Source organism: Athene noctua, chromosome 20, assembly GCF_965140245.1.
Source record: "Athene noctua chromosome 20, bAthNoc1.hap1.1, whole genome shotgun sequence".
Taxonomy (NCBI): domain Eukaryota; kingdom Metazoa; phylum Chordata; class Aves; order Strigiformes; family Strigidae; genus Athene; species Athene noctua.
Window position 1 is genome coordinate 7,703,049 of NC_134056.1, and position 24,302 is coordinate 7,727,350.

General features: G+C 43.0%; 1 long non-coding RNA gene across 1 annotated transcript; it reads left to right on the top strand.

Annotated features, from left to right (window-relative positions):
• Positions 1 to 15,167: 15,167 nt before the first annotated feature.
• On the top strand, positions 15,168 to 20,210 carry LOC141968782 (uncharacterized). Its single transcript, XR_012634926.1, has 2 exons — positions 15,168 to 15,426; positions 19,453 to 20,210. It is a non-coding gene; the product is annotated as an uncharacterized LOC141968782 (long non-coding RNA).
• Positions 20,211 to 24,302: the final 4,092 nt, after the last annotated feature.

Genomic DNA, 24,302 nt, shown 5'->3' on the forward strand with positions numbered 1-24,302 from the left:
AATGCAAGTCACTAATATAGTTGGAAATAAATTCAGGGGAAAATAGAATTTTTCCAATTTTTATGGATACAAAACAGGTGTATCTACCTACATCCTTTTTAGCACCACCTCAATACAAATGGAGAAGTCTGGATTTGTGACAAATTGTCTCTTTTCACAGATCTTTTACTAAAGCAACATTTTTAGCAACAGTATCCCCAACAATGGAAGCTGCACATTTGTGGTGTGGAATTATGCAGTATAATGAGTTATGAGTCAGCATTACCCACTTATTATGGTAGGGAGATGGCTCCTATATTGCTATTTGAGCAGAGTAGATTTACACCATAGCAAAACCCTAATGTGTAGAGAACACTGATGTTACAGTCAGCCTTAATTCTAGCTGTATGGAAATTAAACGTTAGGGTTTTTCATTACAGACAAGTTGGACTAAAAATGAATCCTCATTAACAGAATGCTGTGATATACGGTTACATGTTCCTTGTTGGCCAGAATGTACCGTCTCTGAATTTAGCTTAACAATTTCATATGGCATTTTCCTGCTCACTCCTCCTCCTTCACAGTTCAAGAATAGGAATAGCTCTCACGGCTGAAGGACAGAAGTTGTTTTTCATTAAAGTATCATATTTTAGAAAAAACAACACAATTCATCTACTCTCCCTACATGTCGTTAAACACACTCAGCATGCAGCATCTCGCATGCCTTGCAGGTGACGTCCTCAGCCATCTTCAGAGTTAAGCTTGCTGCTTCCCTCATCTCTCAGACTCCTGGCTCCCCCAGCACTTCCATGTTGCCTTCTCATTTCCCAATCAAACACATCTTTATTAACCTCTGCTTTCCCGAGTAAACCCTGATGTTTCCCCAGGGAAATAAAAATCAAAGCCTTGTCATACTTCAAGAAATATTTGCAGCTGGTAAAAAGGAAGGCACACTCTTGGTTTTGTAGCTCAAGGACAGAGGGTCAGAAAGCTTCATAACCTGGGTGTGTAGCAAGCCACGGTGTATCTGAGGCAACAGCCTGGTGTCTGAGAGTGTTACAGCCTTATAATACAAGGCTGCCTGACAGGGAAGTTGAGATGATAAGTTCTGTAAGATAGGATGGAGCCTGAAGGTTATGATTTGTAACCATCAAAGACCTATCCAAGTAATACTTTATTTGGAAACAATATTTTTTACCTCTTGGCAAATCTGGGACTCTATCCGTTCTGGGGACCTTGAGCACAGTTGTGTTTCGAGCTAAATGATCGGTACTAATTAAGTAACAAAAGCCTCCCCAGAAGAGGCAGTGTTTAAAAAACAAAACAGTTCAGCATAAGACTTTTCCCCCTGGGCTACCGAGGAAGACGTCACCAGGAGATTGCATTCCAGCCTTACCTGGAAATTGTAACTGTATAGAATAACTCTTCTTCCCTCCAGACTTACAAAAAGTAAGAGAGCAGAATGTAGCTGTCAAGGACAGTAACTATTTCATATCGTCATCATCTTCATAGATATTTGGTACCATGTATGAAATGAGGGCAAGGGAGTAGCTGCGTGGCTGCCGCTGCTTTTGCATCTTGCTGAGATTTTAAGCAGGTGGATGTGGAGAGACTCCATTTCCTCATCCATAAAACTGGAGTAATGCACACAGCGATCATCACAAGGAAGGCAGAGAGTGAATTCAACGTCTTAATTTTAGTACTCATCAGCATTTCTAGCTGGGCAAACCTTTATAGCCTGGGCCATAGGATTCAGCTCAACGTGCCCATGCAGATCCCTTTTTATAGCACGGGAGTGACTCTCGCTACCTTCCCATTTTGCTGAGATCTTCCTGTACCCCAGTGCTGGGAGCAGCTGCTGTCTCTGCTACCATACTGCCTCACTCGGTACCTTGGCGAGGATGCTGCAGCTGACTGGACCTGGGGCTGTGAAGTGCTGTCTCCTGCCCCATCCCCAGGACTAGCCCCTGGAACGAAGGAGATGTGGTCTGCCCAAAACGGTGCCCATCGAGGGAGGACTCCTCCAGGGCACCATTCCTCTGATTCCTGCACTCAGATCCGAACATGACCCGACGTCCCCCCTACTCAGGTGCAGCTCAGTGTGATGCAGTGGCACGGTCCCAGCGTTTCCACATCCCTGTGCCTGTCGCTGTGCTCTGACTTCCAAGTGAAGGAGAAGAAATAACCCGTCTGCCCCTCCCCAGCTTCTCTGCTCTGTGCACAGTGAGCAGGTCCCGGCAGCATCCGAGTTGTCTGGCTGAGTCCTGTATGAGTCTCTTCTCCTCGCTGAACTGCCATGGTAAATCAGGATTAAACTACAGTCTCTGCTGCACCATAAAACCTTTAGCTCTTTAGTTGAGAGGCAATACCAGTCTCGGCCTCATCAGGAATGGTTTTCTTTTACAAATGTTCACTGACCGTAACTGTCCCCATCACCTCTCTTCCCTACCCTCACTCACTGCATCCAGCCAGCATTGTACTCTGAGGACAAGTGATGCTCAAAAGAAGTGTGCTTTTTTTTTTTTTTTTTAAAAAAAAAAAAAAAAAAAAAGAAAATAGACAACAGTCCATAAATTTAGTTCTCCTGCGTGATCTCTGCTTCCCTCCATCTCCTTCTGGCATTGTCGGAAAGTGGCTCTTGGAACAACCTCTTAAAAATGTATCGGCAAGAAGAAGGGAAATTGTTCTCAGTGACAACAATACTGTACACATATTTGTATATTTATTCTGAAGATCAAATTGATAACAACAGGTCCCTTCATGCTTGCTGATTTATCTGCTGAACAGGTATCTATGCCGTATGCACCGCATGGCTATAACTGTCATGGCTGATATAGGGATAAGATGAATAACCTCTACAGATTTCAGGTACAAGTAGGAAAATGTAATCATAACTCACTTTAGAACCAAGTGATACATATTTATACTTTGCCTATCACAGGCTAGCAAGCCTTTCCCTTTTATTTTGCATTCATAGACCTGTGATGCACATCAATCTTTTTTTCAGTTTGTTAATATTGTTGTCACTCAACTGAAATTTATCGTCACATGACTTATGATTGGGAGACAGTTTCATCTGAGGAACATTCTCGTAATTTAGTGTATTCAAATTTCCTCTCCTTGACTGTGCATTGCGAAGACCAATACTTTGTTCCATTCAAACCTCTTCTGCTTTTTTTCTACCAAACTAAAAGCAGTAAATGTCGTAACTATTTATAAACTGATCAAGAACAGAAGTCAAAGTAGCAAAATAAAACTGATAGAAACTCTTAATCAGCCCCACTGGATTTAATGGATGGGCTCAAATGCCCGTAGCTGATTATTCTTGGGAGACCTGGCCTTGAAGGATCCTCTTTGGATCATGATTGTCTTCCCCATGGCAAAAAGAGTAGAAACGACTAAGTGCAGCAGCCCCGTGCAAAGGCAGTCAGAAAAGCAGCTTTACCTATTTTGGGCAATTTTTTAGGTCTTTAAAGGCCTCCTGCACTTGTAAGTCTCACCATGCTTCCTCTGGATTTTATGCCACGAGCACAGCAGCAGCGGGGCTGCCTTTCAAGAGGGCTCTGTGTGGGGATGCAGCTCCACTAGCTGGGTTGGGCTCTTTTCATCTACGTGCTTCTGGGGATGAGGATCACCCTGAGTAGATCCAGCTCTGCTGGGCAGGGTGAGGCCGTTTCTCCTGTGCCAACCCCAGCTCCTGCAGCTCATGCCAGAGAAAGGATAGACCTGGCCGTCGCAGAAAAGTCTCCACCATCAAACTTCACTGAGGCAAGAATTTAACTTTTCTTTCTTTCAATCTTTTTTTAGAGATCATAAATATTTATGAAGAGCCTGTCAGTCATTTTTAGGGTTTCTGACTGAGTGTGTCACAAGAGAAGGGCTTTTATGAGGATTTATAGTAAATTGCAGTAAATTGTATTCCTGTCAGGGAGCACAGAGGAGTTACACGATGTCAGGGGAAAGCAAGCAATCTCCGCATCAGGGCAACAATGCTATAGGGTGAATCTGTCCCTGCCCCAGGGGTCATTATGAAGCCTGTGCAACTTCAAGTGTCACTTCAGTCCTCAAACTTCAGGGAGGGATGGTCAGGACAAACTCCCTCCTTCTTGGGTAGAATTCATAGCAAACCATCCTAATCTAGCAGGCCAATTGCTTGACATAAGATTTCTCCGTGGCAAGATACTACCTCTACAGAAAACTGCACCGCACACCAATGCCAGATTGTATCCCCAACTCTAGCGCTCCTTTAACTGCATCCCAACAGGAAAACAGGCCTGAATTCTCACACCAGCAGGATTTTGGAACTTTAAGGGATGTAAAAGTGGGCCTGAAACATCAGTACAACAGCAAGCATTAAAGAGACACTATTCCTGCAATAAACCAAATCAAGACAAAGCCAGAGCACATTACAGGAGTACATTATTGCAACTATCTGTCGTAAAGTGAGAGCAGGAGCAGGCTGCTATAACCCTATTCTTCACCAAACCACGCTGTGACACACTTATCAGACCGAAGTCCTTTTTCCTCCGACAAACCAAGATTTTAACAATAGTTCCTCAAAAGCTACACGCAGTACAGTCCTTGCACCACATCTGTTTTTCCATCACACTGTTAATTCCAGAAAATAGAAGCAGGATAGTAACAGGCCCCTGGTATTGTAACCAAAGACTCTCTCCCCCAAGCTACATCCCAGATGCACTGAAGAGTAAACTACTCTTTCTCTCTGTCTCTCAGTGCCTCAATCCTAGCAACTTTAAAACAAATGGAAAAGTAAAGTACAACATTTTTTAAATCTGCCACGATTTCATCTGATTTTGCTGCTCATCATTAGGACTACAAAAGATTAACGGAAAAACTGATGGCACCCCAACACTGAAGCAAATCCTCAATGGATCACAGCACATTAACCTGAAAGCACTTGATTGCATTATCCTACCAGCTCCAGAGCCATGCTATTATTCTTTGGCTGATTCCATCACTTTATATTTTGCTCATTAAAGTGGGGGGAGAATGTCAAGATCACATTTTGCCCAACAAGAAATAAGTGTGAAGATGGGAAGTGCTTTTGCATTAATTGAATCAAGGATGACAGTATGAGCAGCTTTGAGCCCCATAAATCTAGACAGGCTCTTGTCAGATAAAGTATCAATGTGCTTTATCAAACTTTGTCCATAGATTTATAGACTGCTCAGACCACAGATCTGTAGTTCCTCAATGTAATCACTTCAGCATTTTCTAGCTATGCTACCAACCTTCATGTGAAATAATGGAATTTATTGACAGGGAAGCAGGCACTGCAATTTTGCTGTTGTTTAGAAAAATTGCCCATCAATGAGGTGTCGGTGGAGAAAGACAAAAGATATTAGAGTAAGATGACTATCTTCTGACTCCTGCTGAATTGGTAGATGAGCCATTAGCTTCCATGAAGGGAAAGGGGTGGCCACTCTTCCAGAGAACCGCTCTGGTTTTTACTTACCAATTGTACTGCTCCAGGACAAAAAAAAAAAAAAAAAAAAGTCAAACCTAGACTTGTTCCAGTCTGCTGAATTACTTCAGTCAGAGGTTGCAAGTCGGACGTCTGGGTTTTGTCAGTGTTTTGGTTAAGCTCTCACAATATTTAACCTCCTAGTAACATAGGTCTGACTTTGCACAATTCCTGTTCACATTTCACTGTCTATTAAAATGTATAACTACCACTGATTGCATTAGGTAAATATATATTATTCCTCCTCTCAACATTAGAGGATACAGAGTGTGTGACTTTGGGAACAACTGTTGAAATAAGGCTGAATATAATATATTTTTTCACACTGCTGTAAGTCCCCTGACTTCTTGTTTGGTTTCAGGAAGGAAATGGAGGCATCTTGCCAGGAATTCTTATCAAAACAGGGTTTACATTTACTGCCGGGAGTGGGAATACATGTTCATGTGGGCATCAATTTATAATGCACTGTGTGTCTTGAAGCATCCTTTTCAGAGGTGGCTGCATGAGCTGGCACATGGTCTAATGCTTTGTGAGCAGGACTTCTGGGTCTTGCTGTGATAAAAGGGACTGCAGTATGGGACTCTGAGCATTCCTCCCATTGGCTTCAGATCACCTTGATTTCAACAGTTAGTATGACCTCCCTCTGTATTAACTGTCCTCTAAGAGTGCTCAAACTATCTTAAAGTCTTTCCTTAAAAAAATTTCTATTTTCCACCTGCCAATACCTGAAAATATTTTATGATTGAATGATGGTTAGAGCTCAAGCCAGATGATGAGCCCCCCCTGGAACACACCTATGCTTCTGTTGAAACGTCCTAATCATGTCATCAGCAGATAATGATGCAACTTGTCTCCCGCTGGGTTCTATTAATCCTTCTTCCCCCAGCATACTTTGATGCCTATTACTGCTCCAACTGTTATTGCAAGGTGCTCAAACGGATCCACGGACTACAGGCTCTGCTTCTATATGAACACCTTGGGATTCCAGACAAGAATCTTGCTCCTTTATTTCCAGAAATACAGAGTTGGCGTGCATGAACTGAAAGGCATACCTGGTGAGTAGACACATCTTGTCCCTCATTCTCCCTTAACATTGACTGCAAGACAGTGTGCTTGCTCATTAAATGCCACTTCATTCTGGTACCAAAACACTTTGCGGGAGAAACAGAGGTGGGAATGAGTTCATTCTTCTGTGCTACAGTAGCTCAGGCCCCAAATGAAATCAGGCCTCTGTCGCTCAAGGCAAGATATATGTGCTTAGAAATACTGCCTGGCCTCAAGCACACACTGTTCAAGCACATGAAGGAAAGGTGGAAGGGGAAGCAGAAATCCTAAAGAATGAAGTGACTTGCCTCAGGCTGCAGAGAAGGTCAGTGGCAGAGGCAGAGCCCAAGGAGCTTTCTAAATGCTATTCCTGCTAGCAGGGACCTTGACCTAAGAGATAATCAAGAATGAAGTATAAGCAGTCTCAAGCCTGTGTCTCTGGGCTAGGATGAATTCCTTACTTTGATGTGACATTTTAAATTGCACAAAACTTCTGGCCTTCTCACCATGCCTCAGTGACCCTTAGGGAACAAAGGGGGGTACACAGTAAAGGGCAGCCCGAGCAATGAAGACGGCCTGAGAAATAAAATCCTAGAACAAAGCATCATGGTTTCCTAGCATCAGCAAAAAAACAAGTTCCAGCCCAGCCACACACAAGACGTTCAGTCACAGACAATAAATAGTGACGAGACCCATTGCATAACGCTGTCATGTAGTAGGACAGGTACATAACACAGAGGGGACTAATTTCAGGCAGAAAGCTCCTGTTGGAAGAGAATGACTGGCTTGTAACATAGCCCTGCTACATGAGCATTTCCCAGTTGTGAGGCCATTTGGAAGCACGCCCTTCAAATCTTGTCCTGGCACAGTAGGATGTCGTGCTTAAAAAGACATCGTGCAGCCAGGGATGAGAGTGCTGCTCAACATCTCACAAGTAAAGCCTGTTCTCACAAGATTTCCAGTCAAGCTGAATAAACCCAAGGTTCGGAGAACTTACACACAATCAAACTCCCTGTACAGAAGGACAAGGCACATCCTACATCCCACCTGAAGCTGATTCAGAGGTAGCATCCTCTTGTGACCCTGCTGTGCTGGGCTGCCATACACTAATTCTGCCCTAAGGATATGGACAGACCTTCACATCAGTCAAATTAATTAAAAACCATTATGGACCTTCTCAGGTGAGGTGTTATATCTGACTGTACAAGCACGCTCTATTTTTGTGTCCCTGCATGGCCCTGGTGAAAAGTCCCATAGGCAACCAGTACCCTTCCAGTGGGGCAGTGGCAGCTACGGAGGCAGTAACACCTTAAACACACTCAGCCAATGCCTGGTGATAGTCTGGCTGCACCACGATTTTCAGAGCGCTCCTTTAAAGCAGCGTATTTGTCTCTATTTACTATTAGTCAACTTATTCTCCTGCCTCAGTACAGTCTGTAAAGCCAAACCTCCTTCCTGCACGAGGAGGGAAGACACATTGCCAAGTCCCCGTGGGCGCTCAGCACAGCCCTGCAGGCGGCACAACGGCCCAAGGCAGCCATCACCATGAGACACCTGAGTGACAGCATCTTCAGCAACTCAGAAGCTATTTGCCATTTAGACACACGACCTGTGCTTTCCCCACTTCAGTTATTCTGGCTCCTTGTGCCTTGACCCAGCAGCAAACTAAACCAAGTGCTCAGGTTTGAAAAAAAAAAAAAAAAAAAAAAAAAAAAAAATTAGCAGCAAATGATTGCAAGTGCAGCCAAATTATAATGTGACTCTATTCCTGCTCAACCAGTGTGTGCTTTGGGGGAAAGATACAGATGAACCCGTGTCTGTTAGTTCCTACAAGAAAATCCACCCACCAGTTCTGATTTTATTCTGATCAAAATGCATTTGCTTTATCATACATCCACCTGGTCATAGTGAACCAAAGACCTATTTCTACTTCTACATCTCCTATGACCTTGGTGAGTGACACTGTATAACTTCAGCATAATTTTGCCTCTCTTGTTCCTCATCTGTAAAGACATTGCGGGTGATGCTGGCAGGTAGAACGCCACGCTGTGCGGTCTACAAATGAAATATAGTCATGATGATGTTTAGCAAATGAAACAAGGAGAGAAGATGCATGCTGGGGAGAAGCAGAGAGAAAAACATCAGACAAATTAACAAAGGTCTGACATGACAATGAGATGTCGAGAATTCGTTACCAGAGAGGAGATTGCAATGTAGTTCCAGACAGCGGTGAGTTAATGCTGCTCTCATTTGGTTTCTGAGGTCTTTTGAGACGTTGTTAGCCCAGAACAGCACAAACACACGGAGGTGGGCGAGTATCAAAGGAGAAACTGTGCTGCATATCTTCACTTGATTAAAGTTCCTCAAAATAAGGAATGGCCAACTCACGTCCTTTCATTAGCCCAAACTTCATTAAACAAATAAATTAATGGGAGGAAGTTGTTCAATAGGAGTTAATTTCTTGATTTAGCTACAGTGTATAACTGCTTCTCACACTTAATGGGTTTAAATGCAGTATTCAAAATACGTACTGCAAGGAGATATTACAGAATATGAGCAGCGCTTCCAGCACACACACAAATGCAATCAAACATGTAGTAGATTCCTTCTGCTTCACCATGACCCTGACTTAATTCTCACATTAACTGTGTACTTCTTTATAACTAGTCTCAGCTCTTAAGAGGTTTGTACCTATCTGACTGGAGCTTATGATGTGTTTCCTAACCCTTCTCCATGCCTGAAGTTACCACCTGGGTCTGTCCGCCACTGCACTCAGATTGCAAATATCCAGACAGGCTTTTGCCTGGCTTTGCTTCAGCACAAATTGGGGTTAAACATGATCCAAACAAAACAAGAACAGTGCAGAGGTCACCAGCTGTGATGGTACAGAGAGGTTTGCTTTAGAAGACAGTTGATGCTGGAATGCTATCCAAAAGCTAAGGTCCCTTTCAACTTAATTTGTAGGTTTGTAACAGTGGAGATGAGTTGTTAATTCACCCTTGACAGCTTTATTCAACAATCGATGTATAGTCCTTGGAAATTAAATAATGAGGATCACTGATGTCTCATATTTATTTTTAAGGGTATGAAAGGACATTACCCATCATTTAGTAGAGAAGCAGAGTGATTTCTATAATCAGAGACATGAGTAGAAACAACTTGATCCCCTGACAGGGCAGGAAACCCCCAGAGCTCAACTGGGATGATATCTCTCATCTAATAAAGAAAACTGGCGGTTCTGCAGGACAGCTGTGATAGGCATCCGTGAGCTGAACTTTGCTGGAAAGAAGCTGCACAACACACTACAGTGATGATCAAAACTGTAGTATTAACACATTGGCCTGTGAAAAGGTCTGGGCCTCCTCATGTAGGTTCTAGATCAATGTGGTATTAGCAGACTAATACCTAAACTGGTGTACATGAAAGGAAAATTGGGCAGAGTGCTGAGAGCTCTCCACATGATCTGATCTCTGGTGTGAAATAATCTTCTGAGCCTAACACAGCTCCTCTAACCCCCTTGACTCTAAGTCAAATGAATACAAGAGCATTTTCTGACAAGACCATTCCCCTCTCCTATACTATGTGGTTCTGGGAGAAATTCTGTCTCATCACCAATTAACCATCCAAATCTGAAGAATGTCCATGATATTACAGCACTGTAGATGAAATATCCAGATATGCCAGTGAAAAGGCTCAGGAGAAAGAAGAGTTTGTGAGGTGGAGAAGGAAGGCTGAGAATCTCTACTGAAGGGGGGAAAGAAGTAAAATTCAGAAGGGCAAAGTGCAAATAACTAATATTAAAAAGAGGAGGTTAATTAGTAAAAGTTAGACTGACCCTTTCATACTAAGTCACAAGATGTTCTCAGCGTCATACTATCTTACACAGTGCACATCAAATAGACTTGATCTCCTGATCAATAGAGACATGGATTAAAGTGGAGCCATTTCCATTAAAAATTTAAAAAAAAAAAAAAAAAAAAGAAAGAAAGAAAAAAGGACATGACTATCAGGGGGATTGGACGGCTCAGGGGTCTGTTAATAGGATAGAGCGTTGTTCACATTTCAGGGTCTCTGGTCTGATTACAGACCAGGTCAATAGGGAGAATGAAAGCCATTGCGTTTAATGGCTGGTTAGTGATGGATGTGAAATGAATTGATGGTCTCAATCCAGTTCAGAGCAGACTTCATGAAAATACCTTAACCTATCTTGCCTTTTTTTTTTTTTTTTTAAATTTTATTTTAAATATAGAAATGCAGAGATCTGAGGAAGGAAAAAACTGAGATTGAAGTACCCAACTGGAGCATCTTTTGTCCTTCCCACCTCTGCTCTGCAATTTCTCCCAGTTCCAGCAAATCACCTGGTTTCTCATAGTCTCAGCTCTCTATGTAAAACAGAGATGACATTTGACTGCCTTTTATTAAGACATAAACACTTTTATTAAGAATAAACACCTTAACGTTGAGGCCAGGATAGGGCAGGCTTGGGTACGCATTAAGTCCCAAGGGGATCCATGTCTCACGTGCTCCTCTGCCTTCAGAGATCACCCCTTTGCCTGGAGGTCAGGCAGCAGAACAGTGTTCCTCGATGCTGCTTCAGAAAGTCTCAGTCCCCAAGGCCATCAATCAGTCACCTTTCTCAAGCACTAAATTCATTTAAGGGAAGGAAAACTAAAAAGTAGAACAAAGAAAGAACTAGATTTCATGATATGGGAAGACTGTGTGTGGGAGTCTGCCTTTGATGCACCTACAAGAGAATCTAATCAAGGCATTTACTATAAACAGAGAAAATCGATCACAGAACATTTTTAACATTTAAAACATGTCTCTGTTTGGACAGCTGAGACATCCCATTACTGTGAATGACACTGCCGGATCAAGGGTCTACACAATTTGAGAGAGCTGTAAATCATCCCCAGACCTTCGGGCACACAAACATTTACAGGATGGCTTTAAATTATTTGTAAATAATGGGCCAAATTCATCCCTGGGCACAGAGTGGGTATTTGCCATTGGCTTCCATGGAACTGCATTGCCAAGGCTGGGCTGGGCAGGTGGACACACGGGGGCAAGTACTGGTGTGGTACAGGGGGGGTTTGAAGATGACACCTGCCTTAGGCCCTGCACACCCCCTCAGCAGATCACAAACTGATGGGCAGTGGGAGTTGTACAAACATATGTCCAAAAGACATGGGGGCAAATGCAAGTAGGGGCAGTGAGCAGCTTTTGTGTGTTTTTACATCCTTTTGAGACTCTTATCTTGTCCAAAGCTTTGATGAGCCAAATGCAAAGATAACAGAGCAGGGAATAATTTACAGACTGATAAATGAGGGTGAGTCTAAGGACATATAAAACTTGGATTACACTATCATGGGTGGCCTCTTCATTCACTGAATGCCAGCCTACAGTCATGTTGGAGGCAGCTGGTGCCTCCCATGCTCCCTGGTAGCTGGTTGACAGCTACTAGGTTGACACAGCTTAAATGATCACAATTGCAAAAAAACCCCACTAGATCTTGGATACTGCTGCTCTCACAGCACTTCCTCTGTGAGGTCAGTGTCATTAACTGAGTTTCACACATGGAACATGGTAAAACGATGTGTCTTGACCAATATCATCCAGCAGGAGATATGGGGAGCAAACACAGGTCCCCTGAATGCTGATTGAGTCATCCTCCCTGGTGCTCTTCTGGAATAAAAGAATTAATTGGGGGCTAAATTACCTCCTTCTGCAGGTGAAAGAGTCAGGATCTCAGGAGGTACCTACTCAGCTCATGCAGAAAAAAACAGAGTCAATGGCAGTGTGCTCTGCAAACAGGGATGCACCAGCACCAAGGACCTTGGTCTCAGATCTCCAGGGGGAGGAAGAAAAAAAGGCTGCAGCTTGGTAAGAGCTGGGACACGGGACAAAGCCTGTACTTTCTGAAGACACAGTCTGTGTGACATCTAAACACACTCAACGGGAGCCAATGGTGAGACTCCACAGCCTGGCCCTCGCATCCTCGACCATATCTTGAGGTTTCAGATTAGAACTTTTAGCAGCAGGTGTGAGCCAAGATGGGATCAGTGGGGTTACTGGTACGTTAGAGTGGTATTAGGGAAGGAGCCCTCCTGCTTGGCTCATTACTGCTAGTGGAAGTTGGTCTCTCCAGACTCGATGAGAGTCACATAAGCAGTGAGTTAAAGGGCTGCTGTTACTGCTGCCTCTCGTGTCCAGATCTGTTAATCACAACAGGAGCCATGCTAAGGAAAACCCTATTAAAGAAGATTTTAATAAAGGGCTGATTTGTAAACACATATGACCCCGGCCTCATTTGTAACGTAAGGATTACGTGCTCTCTTGCCTCTTACCTGTCTGCTAAACTTTAAAAAGGCCATTTGCTGTGATACATTACCCTCAGAAATCTCAATGGAATTTCCTAGAACATTTCCTACATATTTTCTATGGAAACTAAATGGAACTATCCATGTTGGATTACTGTATAAAATCTCCCTAGAATTTCCTGCCTATGCTTTATAGGCAATGCTTGCAAGCAGAAAGGAGAATAAAGAACTGCTGCTCCCCTTCTGCTTTCCTATGGTTGTTGCCAAAGATGGAGGCAGTTTTCCCTCTGTGGGGAGCCTGTGGAGTTTCTCTGACTCAGAGACATCTCAGAACATCTGTAAAGAGCATTTATTGATTTGTATTTGCACATTTGGAAAAGCAAACTCCAAAATGGATATTAAATAATGAAAAGGTTTTTTTCTTTTTTATTTTGTACAAATATTAAAGGGCCATATTCTAGCCTGAGTGACAGCCCAAGCAATCCTATTGGACCTTCAGGAGATTGCATTGAGGAGGTATAAACCAGCAGAGAATCTGGCATGCTGTATTCACTTGTGGTTGAAATCAATAAAAGATATCAAATTTTTCTTTTTTTTTTTTGTCTTTTTTTTGTCTTTTTTTTTTTTTTCCCCCAAGCACACAGGCTAAACTCCATGTGATAAACTAAGCACATGAACTTGGCACTGAAAAATTCAGAACTTGAAAGGTTGATAGGTGGCCCCATTCCAGTGTCCAAAAACCCTTTCCACACCAAAATATAATCTTAATTTGAAAGATCTTAAGTTGAAAAGATCAGGATTTTCTCTCAAACCAGAGAACAAAGGTCTTAGAAGCAGTCCTGTGACAGAAAGCAGAGAGATAGCCTACACTGCTAGTGCATGAGCAGCTCCTGTCTATTGGGCAGGTGAAGAATTCATCATACCGACACTGATGATTTGTTATTTAAGGACTAACTTAGCAATAGGCTGTCTGAACACTAACACATAAAATGCAATCCACAGCATCTCAGCTCTTGGTTCAGAGAAATTCCGGTGGATGCTTAAAATTAGCATTATGTTCATTTGGGAATTTATAAATAAAGTGGAAAGGATGCATCTCTTTCCATGGCTCCAAAAGAGAAATAAAGCATCATCACTGGATGGATAAAGCTTTGGCAGGCTGCAACACTGTTGCTTTTGTCTGCATCTACTACAGTCAGTTAGTACTAAAACCTGAAAGTGAGGGATAGACGTTTCATATGCCCAGATATTTCACTGGTGGGTGCCTGGCTGTGTGGGTCTGTGGGTCGTGTGGGTCCCCATGGCACCTACGTGGCTGCCTGGAGGGTGGATGAACCACGCTGCTGATGCAGCTTTGTAGTGCTTTCTCCCCAAGCCTTTTGTTTTCACTGCACCTGTGACTAGCTTAATATGGTGGCAGAGGAGAAAGACAGCAGCCTGCCAGGACAGCTCACCCCGCCTTCAATTCTTTCCCTTCTTTCCTAGCAGGGGCACCAGCACCTTCCACATCAGGCTGCTAATGCGCACCCACCACCGACCAGAGCAGGAGCCTTTGGGGGAGAGGTGGCAAGCAGCACTGGTGCTGGAGCCATGTGTGGAGCAAGGCACTCAGCTTGCCTCTCCTAACCAGGCACAAAATCTTGCAGTGATGGCATTCCTGCTTCCAGCCATGCCCCTTCACGGGGATTCCCCTGAGTGAAGAGCTATGCGCCTGCAAATTGCTGGATGTACATGCAGGAGCAGAGTTAATATGCTCTGCATGCTCAGTAAATCTAGAGTGCTCTGGGAGAGCTAGGCAAGCAGCATATATGTGGTTTTCAGGGAGAAATTGCCCTTTTCTGACTCTGTCCAGAAGCAAATGGCTTGCCCTGCAATAAAGGCTGGGCTCCACTGATTTATGGTAAAGACCCATCCTAGTTATAAAGCTCCAGCTTAGAGTTCACCTAACAATCAGAAAACACAGCAGTTATTTTTAATTTGTGCCTAGGGAAATGTTGGGGGGGGGGGGGGGGGGGGGGGAGGGGAGGGTAAAGAAAATAGAAAATAAATATTCTTTAAAGAAATCCTCCTGTTGCAGCAATGGTGAAAAACAAATATGGCTCAGTTCTGTCCAGGGAAACTATGCCATGTTTTTCTTGCCACAGGGGATTGGGTTGTCAATGCACAGCTTGGTAATTTTGTTAGTATTAGTGCTACACACATTTGCGCTGATGGAAAAATATCACTTGCCCTTGTGCAAGAATCTATGCTACAGATGACCTTATTGAATTTCCAAATATGTGGGAAGCAGTGATTCCTGCTGGCTGCTGGTTCCAGCCTGGTGGATGAACAGTCGTCAGAGCTGGATCAGTGTACACGAACTAGCACAGCTCACTTGAAGTCAAAAGAGGGATGCTACTGCAAACAGGCATCTGACTTCATTTACAAAGCCAGCAAGTTGGTCCTTTCCGTTCGCACAATCCGAACGGCATATGCTTCAAGAAATGATGAACTGCAGATTAGTCTGTCTGCTTCAAGAACAGGAGCACAGACCACATTAGGCCTGTGCAGTCCTCACGATGGACCCACGGATGGATCAGATGATCAGCGGGAGCGAAGGTCAGTAGGGGTGATGTGGGAAAAGGCATCATTTACACCAGAACATGTAAACAGATGGTTGACAATAGGGTATAGAGTGACTTGGAATGTTCATAAAGGGGAGTGGGATCATACGGCGAAGCTGCAATCGTTATTAATTATCTATCACCAGATTAGAGGTACATTAGTGACCTGCACCACTTATCCAGCACACTAAACCACGCAAAGGTTCTCACAACATAATAAGGTTAAAACAATAATGAAATGGTACAAGAAGATGACAACACCATAGCACAGCACTGTGGTGTTAGTCGGGCTCCTGGAAGAGCACTTTAGCTGAATAACACGAGTTCCTGTGGAAGTGAGTCGGGTTACATTACGGAGATGGGAAGGGGAGTGGACACCACACAGATAATTGCTTACAAACGTACCTAGTATTTTCCTTGGGTGATACTCAGGGTTATGTGAATAAAACTGTGAAGCTAATCAGACTCCTCTGAATGCTCCCGTTAATTTCTGTGGCTGAACTCAAGCTGCAGAACTTACTAAAGCAGAAGGTCATTAAAACAAATAGCAAGCTAGAATAAAATGAGAGGGTCTGGCCCTTGACTGAACCTTGATCACTACAATGGCTTAAGAAGATTTAGTCTCTCTCTCTGTGTCCTTTGGTAAGGATTTGCTGAAAAGACGATGGAGAAAAGTGGCAATCTAGCCATTAATGCTAAGCTACACAGTGCAGGTTTGCAGCTATAGGGTGCAAGCCTGGTCATCAGCCCCATGGCTCAGCAAAGGCTGCCTCTGGGCTTGCCTTTTGCCTCGTTAGGAAATGCCACCTTCCCCTTCTTCCGCACCACTCAGAAGGAAGCTTTCAGGCAACTGCTGCAGCATTTAGTTATTAGCACAGTTGGGCTCCTGCCCAGAGATCCCTATCATCACCTAGGAACCTGTTTTGCCACGTGACACACACAAACCAGCTCAGTTCTTCCTCCAGAGCGCTGATGGTCAGCGGAGCACCTCCACTGAGATTTCCTTGTGCTCCTGAATTGCCTCCCTGGTGCTGTCCTTAACTTGGAGGAGGAGGATGATGGACTAGAAAGGCCCAGATCTGTTTGAAAAAGGCACAGGCTGCATTTCCTACCACATTAAAGAACCTTTCTAATGAAATCTCCCAGTGAGTGAAAGGAACGTCTCTTCCTGACACAGAGGTATGATGTGCACAGTCATAGGTGTCCAGAGAAAAAAGCATTTCCAAAAAGATCATTTATAACCCCAGACAGTTGGCACCAGCTGCATGTCAAAAGCCAGCTTGGTCTTAGCCAAAGATTATGATGCTATTGGAGGAAAAAAAAACCCCAACCCCAAACTTCCTTTTTTTTAATTTAAAGTCTTAACCTTGTCTCAAGCCAAAATTAAAAAAAAAAAACCAAACCAAACAAAACAACAAACCAACAGAAAAGAAAATCAATAAATCTTAAATTGTATTCAGCTGGGACAGATGGCAAAGATATTAAATATTTTGGCGTTTGGCCAAGTGCACATTTAATGCAAAAATTGATGCCAGTGAAATAACCTTTTCTCCTTTTAAAAACCCTCTCCAAGTTGATTATTATCCACAAAAAGAAAAAAAAAAAGGAAGAGAAAGAAGAAAGAAAGGAAATAAAGGGAATCTAGCTTAGAGATGCATTAACAGATCACTCTGAGTAACAGTCCAGCGGAGTTTATGGCACAAAACATGAACCTTATTTAGAAAGCATTTGGTTGGGGCTGATAATACACGGTATCACCAAAGCCCAGGGCAGTCTGCTCTGCTGCCTTTGGCTGAACTGTCTTCCATCCACTGCTGATTTAGTGTACAATTAAGACAATGTCTACGAGATCTAAAGCAAGTACCTACTTCCAGGGGGATACTCCTAGATCTAGTTATTATCATGCCAGCACATGAAGTATCTCTTTCCGAATAAGCACCCAAGCCATGCTGACAAAAGGCACAATCCTGCGAAGTGCTGAGGATGCTCAGTTCCCCCCTGAATTCACTAGAGGATGAAGGTGCTTATTGCATTGCAGAAGGTGTCCAAAGGCTAACACTCAGAGCTCAGCATCTTGCAGAATCTGGTCCAAAGCACATTTCCATTCAGAATTAAAAGCAAGTGATTTTTTTTTTTTTTCCCCTTTTCTTATGAATCAAATGGACTGAGAGTTATTTCTGCCCTGAATATTTTTTGTGCTTTTGAAAGATTCTGCTGGCAGACTGATTGCTCTGGAATATTTATTTAATTTACTTATTTTTAAAATTTATGCTACATGTTCATTCACTATTCTCTAGGTACACACATGAGGAAAATATATACATATCTTTCTTGAAATATACCGTGTCACAGATGTAGACAAACAAGAGTAATGGGAAGGTGGAACTTATGCTGAAGGGAAAGGCGGAGACATAAGCACAGAAATGCTGGGATCTTCTCATTGCTTGGCAAATGGGGTTAATATAAAAAGACCTGCCACTGCATACGGGGAAAGAGGCACAGAGTATGGCTGCAATCTACTTAACATCTCTGAGCATTTGGAACAGCATTAAGGGTATAGTCAAGTGGCCCCTGGTCCAAAGTGATGTCCTAATATCAAGACCTTGTTTCTCCCCCCCCCACTCCATTAGAGGATGTGATTAGTTCCTCTGGAACTTCCCTATGGCCAGGCTAGGAATTGTCTACTTTTTCCGAGGCTCCATTGACAAATTGCTCTAGAAAACCAAGCTATCTTTTAATTTTGCATCTGTTATAAAAGGTAGGTACAAATCATGATGGTTGCAAAAATATTGACTCTGCAACATAAACACATAGATGTTCAAAATCCATGTTTGTGTCAATCATTGATTGCAAAAAAAAAAAAAGCAAGTGAGTTTGGATAGCTAAACCCTCCTCCTCCAAACAAAACAAAATCCCTCAAAAAACAGCCTTCAAAAACAACTGCATTTAATTCTCTAGTAAGTTTTCTTCCTTTTTATTTTTTTTTCTCTAGATAAAATTAGCAACGCACTTATTGATTTTTGTGTAGCTCGAAATGCATAGGTTGAGCTAAAAGAAGGGTAAATAAAACATGATGGACTCTCAGGGTTAGATAAAAGAAAGTGCTTATAAATGCAGAAGTCCATGAGCAGAACAGAAACTGTGAATGGTTCAGGCAAGAGGCCAGGAAGCCGATTACATGCTGTAAGCTATTATTTGTGTTGAAAATCTCCAGGAATTGACTGAGTATGGGGTTTCTTAAGCAAGACTGTTCGCCAAGATCTATACAGTTATAATCATCCCATATTATTTATAATGCAGGAATTTCCATAAGCATTATCCTGCCTTGTCTTTGCAAACAGAGGTAAGCAAATTGGTTAACAAGGGTGACATGATGTAATGTTGTTAGTTTAAATGATCTCTGATCAAGAGCATTCATGACAACAGGCAAGTTTGTCCTTAATGCCAGGAGGTATTTTACCACTTCAGTAGTTTTAAAAGTAGGGAACCAAGTCCAGGAAAATCAATATGAAAGTAAAAGTCTAAGTTCATAGCGGAACTTACAAAAGGTGGCAGGTAAAATGGTTGAAAGCTCAATAAGAGTTGCGTCTCCTTGGATCCACTGCATGATCACTTATTCCTTCTTCATGTGATAGGGGACAGGTCACCTCTCTCTCCCCTTATTCTCAGTCTACCCACTCTCAAAGTTAATTTAAGAAATTATGTGACCTGCATCAGTGCAGTTGCATCAGGCTGATCATATCTAGGGTGAGATCCAGTATCTGAAGTAGACCCAAAACATGTAGGAATTTAAAGATTTTTATCACCAACATACAGCAAAAGCAACAACTACAGTATGTAACAAGCCTCAAAACTATATAGAAATTTATGTATGCATATGTATGTGTATTTAAAAGTATAAATTATCTTCATCGAAACCGACATAAGGAGAGAGCTGACTGTAGCAGATAGTTCTCATGGATCAATGTAGCCTTGACCTTTGCATGTCATGTTTCTGATGCTGTTACACTTTTTTTCGCAGAATCAGACAAGCTCATACTTCTGCAAAGGAATTTACTGTATATCTCAGTGATGCAGACTGCATAGTGTTTAACCTTCCCAGCCTGAGTTTAAATGGGGTTGTGCATGCACGTGTGTTTCAGCATTGCTGGGCTATGGATAATTTCTACTTTGTCAACTAACCTCATAAGTACAAGGAAAATCTTGCATGGAAAGGACTGCAGAGTCGGTATACAAAGGACAACACAAGCCATAATGCATAGAAATTTGGTAAATGAACAGTTGAAAAGGTGCGCGTAATGAAATAAACCCCGCTCTTCTTACATTAGACAAGAAGGCCAAGAGTTTGAATATATGGTCTATTGGCTTGATTGCTGTTGCGGGATATAAGAACACAGGATCATATACCCAGCTCTCAAGAGACAAAATTGAGTGCATCGCTCCTCTGCTTTCTCTTGCCTACTTTTTCTACACCATCAGAAGCCTCTTGGGATGCAGACTGCCAGCCAGACAGGACACATGAAGGACACATGGAGGTATGTCCATTTTGGGGCCTCTAGGTGACTACTGTCATGCAACTAATTATGAATACTATGAATAAAGTAACAAACTCAAGCAGCAAGCTGAAATGGGAAGTGGTCCAATCCTGCATTTACGCCCTCACTCTGCTGCAGATCTGCTGGGTGATGCTGTGCACATTGCTTGTCCAGATGCCTCAGTTTCCACATCTGTAACGAGGAGATAAGTATACCAACCGGCATGCCTTAAATACTTGGAGATGTAAGTATTAAGAGCTTTGAGATGTTAAATTTGCACGGTAGACTGCAGTATTATTCACCAACTAGACATAATCAGCAAGAAGGATGACTCAGATATGGCTCTCATTGCTCCAGAGCAATAAAAAATATCTTCCACAATAAATTTGAAAAATTAGTCTGTGTCGTTTCTGAGTTACTGGAAAAGTAACTTTGCTTGTTCTGTTCTTATAAATAAAATGCCATCAAATTATCACAAACAGCATGAAACGTGATGTTCAGCAGAGACAATCCATAGTGAGGGGTCTTTTTTTTGTTCACGGACCTGGCTATGTGGTCTTACTGCAATTCACCTGTGAATTGCACTGTCTGCAATTAACTTAGCCCTGCTATTAGCTAACCCATAGCTATTAAATTCACCCATCAAAAACATTTCCTTATGTAGAGCATCAAGTGTTTAATCTCAGGCCTGAACAACAGCACCAGAAGGTTTTATTTATCAAATCAAGTCACACCATAAGTGTCAAAAGAAAGATTTAAAAATAAGGTTTTAAGACTATCGGGAGAAATTGGAGCGTTCCAGGTACAAATAGAGAAACACAGTCTGTCTGTCACATGGCTAGCAACAGAGAGAAATGTAATCTACAGTAACAGCACTGCTTTCTCTTTATTTTCACTTTGCTCAAAGGGCACTTTTCATCTGCAGTTCCCTGCCTGGTGGGTGGCAGCTGTAACATGGGCTCAGAAGTCAGACCCAAAAATAATCCATACCATCCCAATTTCACCCTGCAGGACCTCAGCTCACTGAAGAGGTGGCAGGTGACTGCACCTGTCCCAAAGCAATTTACATCCATGAAAAGAGGAATAATATAAATAACGTCCCTGTAATGAGATCTTCATGTGCCAGGGCTGGGCTGCTATGACCTGGGCTGTCCCATATGAGACCTCATGCAAGTTGTGTGGCCACACAGGAGGGACTGTCCCATGAGTCCAGATGGCCTGAGGCATTACTCCAAATCTGGCACCCTGCCTACGGCACTGCAAAGGCTGATCAGTTCTGGTCCCTGCATTTAAATATGTTCATTTATTCCCTCTGGGTTTTGTTGTTTGTTTGTTTGGTTGGTTTATTTTTTTTTTTATTATCTTCTCTCTTCTCATAGGAAAGAGGACAGAGTTATATCCACAAAGGTCACCCTAGGGCTCTGTGACTGATTTTTTTACTAGGTGGTATTTTAAATAAACCATCCTCCACCATGCTGTGCACCCCCATCAATCCTTAGTCTAAAAAGTGATGCGAGGGTCTGCTGGCTGCCCTATGGTCTTGAGTCTCGTACCAGCTCTCCCCATTTCTTGACAGTAGATGTTATTGGAGGTTCAGCTCTCTCCAAAGGCCAGAATGGGTTGCACTTTGCCCTGAAAGTTGAGCATGACTTTCAAGCTGAAGCTACTGTTTGGTTTGTAAGGACAGAAATAGGACTGTGGATATTAACTGCTAGCAAATAATTGTCTGATACAATAAAGCAGAACATCACCTGCTCCCTCTGCCAACTTTTTTTTCCTGATGCCATTGAAAATAGTCTTTTCTCTCCTATTTCTGACAATGCAGCAGAGAGGACTAAAGATTTGCTGTCGTAGGGTGGATACCAGGATACATTTATACCTTCTGTGGGGAACGGGGTGCTAGAGGCTGCAGATCAATTTGAATTAGCAGACCCTTTAATTCTGAATTTCTAATTTATTTGCTGTGCAATCAGGGCAAGAGCGTAAGGGGAATGAAATAAAAATCGAGGTCTCCACTCAACAGTATTTGGTAGTAATGTGCATAATTTTCAATTCCTTATCTGTCTTCCCCAGACAGGTGACCCGGAGTTATTAGTACTGTTTATATCATTAAGCATTGGGCTGGGATTATAGTCCAAGCGACTGCACAACACTGGATGTGAAATGCAGATCTCCCGAGCACTCGCTAATCAAGTTCATTTGGGCTGATCTTCCATCTCCAGTTCTAGCTAATCTAGGATTTGATAAAAAAAAAAAAAAAAAAAAAAGCAGGTAACCTCCTCCAACTCCTTCACAGCTTAATCCGCGCATGCAAAGACCATCAAAAGCAAGCACACACTGTGAGGGAAGGGGAAATATCACCCCAAGACAGACAGAGACAGGGCAGGCAGTGAGACAGCACAAACTCATTTCACCACCGCCGTGTAAAGTGTTTTTTAGTGACGCGGAACAAAACTAGGGGAGGAAAAACATGCAAATGCACCTGAGTGGAGGAAAAATGCTCTCTTCAAGCAGAGAAGAGCAGCAAGACATGTCAGCATGTGCCATTTCGTACGCCTGGTTTATCAGTTGGAGGTCAGGCAAAACAGGTAAATAGTGCTTATCAGCAGAGATTCATTAATGCCTTTTCACTGCTGCCTCAGATGCTCTCCAGTGCTTGGGAATGTCCCCATGTAGCACAGGAGGCAAATATTTGCAGTGTGGGATAAGAGTGGTTTGTTTTTTAGTGAAGTGTGCTGTGGCAGTGATACCACTCAAAGACATGTCCCCGACTCCCCGTCTGGTCCCACTTGTTCCTGGGGACAGGGGGAAGGAATGAGCCATTTTATCTGCTGCGTCCCACTGAATGAGGAATGTGCCTAAATACCTGCAGAGATTTTAAGGTCAAGAGAGTGAGAAACATATTGGGAAACTTCTGGCTCTTAATTTAGGCAGCTAAATGCGGTCCTTTTTCTCTTTTTACAACAAAGTATATCACCTTTGGACAATAAACAGCCTGGATTGCTTATAGCCCCCTTGAGCTCTTGAGCTATGATGTGGTTGGTGGATAATTCTGTTTTAGGGACCACAAAAAGCAGAACAGCTCCAGGCACCCTGCTCCTGATCCCTCAGTGGTGGACCAGGGCAGAGTCTGCACCACCCAGCTCGCCTTACTGATAGCACTGTCTTCCTTGCATAGGATAGCCAGCTCTGGGTTTTTTAAGAATAAATCCTGCAACTAGCATCTATTTTCCGCCTATTTCTTACATGGATTAATTTAAAATAGACTAAACATCATACTACTGTTACTATAGTAATATACCAACATATAAAGTATAACTACAGGGCAATGCTATGTTTACTTGAGCAAAATATTCTGTGGTTAATAATCAATGAAATGTCAACTAACATATTATGTTTCCAGAAAGTCTGGGCTATTCCGGTTCAGGCCTACCGCTGATGGCTGAACTCTGGTGTCCTCCACCCATGCCGGAAAACGTCTTTCTCTTTGAGAAATCTACCTGAAGCTACTCAAGATATAAGGTGCTTCTCAGAGCAATGATATCACAATATTAACACCAAGCCAGTTACTTGGAGCTACTGATATCAGGAGGTGTACTTAAAGAGAAGTGTTTAATCAAAGATGTAATGAAAAGAAATGAGGTGTGAGAGTCTGACCCCTTGGTATAAATTGATTTGAATGCTGATAGCTGGGCAATGAGGAGTGCTCCGTACGCGGAGCCTCCTTGGTGAGCAGATTCACTCCCTTCTTCCTCCTCCCATTGCCACTGGAGAGCCAAAGCCACCTGTGCCATCTCCTACCCTGGGAAGGGAGGGACTAGGGAACAAAAGGTGGCCAAAAATAAGAGACTACAGCAAATCTGAAGGAGAGCAGGGCAGTCTCAAACCCCGCTGAGATATGGAGCTGCAGAGTCAGTGATCATGCTTGGTCCCCTGAGGCAGTGGGACTCTGCTCTGGGAGAGAGCTTGGTGTGCTCCAATAGTGGGATCTGTGCTTTGGGGGCTATATCCCTCCTGCGCTTGGTGTTGACCCCTTCAGCGCCAAGTGATGCTGGGTGCACACGTGGCCAATCTCATTTGTGCTAATGTGGGAGCTCCTGTCACCTCCTACGTGAGCCCTATCCCTGGTAAGGGATAACACCAAGGAGAGAGATCTGCATCCTGAACAAGCTCTTGGAATAATCAGGCCATGGAATAACCAAGCTGCTTTTGCAGCCCTTGAGAGGCTGCCGTGGACTCACACTGAGACCAAGACAAGGCTGGGGAGAGAAGCTGAGACTTTGGTTGTTTCTGTGCAGATATCAGCTTGCTGCAGATGTACCTGGTAAAGTACCCG